The sequence below is a fragment of the Alligator sinensis genome, unplaced genomic scaffold (genome assembly GCF_000455745.1).
Source record: "Alligator sinensis unplaced genomic scaffold, ASM45574v1 scaffold219_1, whole genome shotgun sequence".
In the NCBI taxonomy this organism is placed as follows: Eukaryota; Metazoa; Chordata; order Crocodylia; family Alligatoridae; genus Alligator; species Alligator sinensis.
In genome coordinates this window covers 2643355-2645007 of record NW_005841866.1, presented here as the reverse complement: position 1 = coordinate 2645007, position 1653 = coordinate 2643355, and positions in this window count along the sequence as shown.

Below are 1653 nucleotides of genomic sequence, written 5' to 3'. Positions count from 1 at the left end.
CAGTTGGAGTACTGTGTCCAGTTTTGGGCACTGCACTTCAAGAGGGACACGGAGAATCTGGAGAGGGTTCAGAGAAGGTCCACTCACATGATTAGTGGCCTCCGTGAAAGACCTACGAGAGGAGGTTGAGGGATCTGCATCTCTTTAACCTTCACAAGAGACGTCTGAGGGGAGACCTTGTAGCCACCTATAAGTTTATCAAGGGAGGACAACAGGGAATTGGAGATGCGCTATTTACCAGAGTGCCCCTAGGAGTAACTAGGAATAATGGGTGCAAACTAGTGGAGAGTAGATTCAAGTTAGACATTAGGAAGAATTTGTTTACATTAAGGGTGGCCAGAATCTGGAATGGGCTTCCAAGGGAGGTGGTACTATCACTTAACTTGGAGGTCTTCAAGAGAAGGCTTGATAGTCACCTGGCTGGGGTCATCTGACCTCGGTCCTCTTTCCTGCCGGGGGTAGGGGGTTGGACACGATGATCCTTTGTGGTCCCTTCCGACTCTACAATCTGTGAATCAGCAGCTTTTCTTAGTCTTCAGAATACAAAAGATCAATTCTGGTTCTGGTATCCAAGGTAACCAAAACAAAATGAGTGTACAACTGCATATCATAGGCCTAAATGATATATTAAGCTCTGATCTAAAACTAAAGCAAAAGTAAATAAATAAATAAATATAATAGATAAAGAAAAACAACAACAAAATAAGTTCCCTTACCTGTAATCATAGATATTTAAATAGATGCACTACCGCTTATGATTCATAGATTTATAGACATTAGGGCTGGAAGGGACCCCAGAAGATCATCGAGTCCAGCCCCCCGCCCGAATGCAGGAAGTCAGCTAGGGTCATAGGATCCCAGCAAGATAAGCATCCAATTTTTTCTTGAAGGTGTTCAATGTAAGTGCTTGAACCACCTCTGATGGCAGGCTGGTCCAGACCTTAGGGGCTTGGACAGTAAAGAAATTCTTCTTTATGTCTAGCCTGAAACGGTCTTGCAGTAATTTATAACTGTTCAACCTCGTCATCCCTTGGGGCACTCTGGTGAACAAACTTTCCCCCAGATACTGGTGGTCATCTCTGATAAACTTGTAGGTGGCCATCAGATCACCCCTGAGCCTGCACTTTTCCAGGCTAAAGAGCCCCATAGCTCTCAGCCTCTCATCATACAGTCTGTTTTCCTGACCTCTGATCATGTGTGTGGCTCTCCTCTGCACTCTCTCAAGCTTCTCCACATCCTTTTGGAATTGCGGGGCCCAAAACTGGACACAGTACTCCAGCTGCAGCCTCACCAAGGCCAAGTACAAGGGGAGAATGACGTCCTGGGATCTGCTTGAGAAGCATCTATGGATGCAAGCCAGCGTTTTGGTCGCTTTACTAACCGCAGCATTGCATTGAAGGCTCATGTTCATCTTGTGGTTAACGATGACCCCCAAGTCTCTTTCTTCCATCGTGCTAGCCAGTGTAGCACTGCCAAGCCTATAAGGATGTTGCAGGTTTTTCCTCCCAAGGTGGAGAACCTTACATTTTTCAGTGTTAAGCAACATCAGGTTCTCATCTGCTCATTTGCTGAGTCTGTCCAGGTCAGCCTGGATCGCCCTCCTGTCTTCAGGTGTGGATGCTTTGCCCCCAAGTTTGGTGTCATCAGTGGACT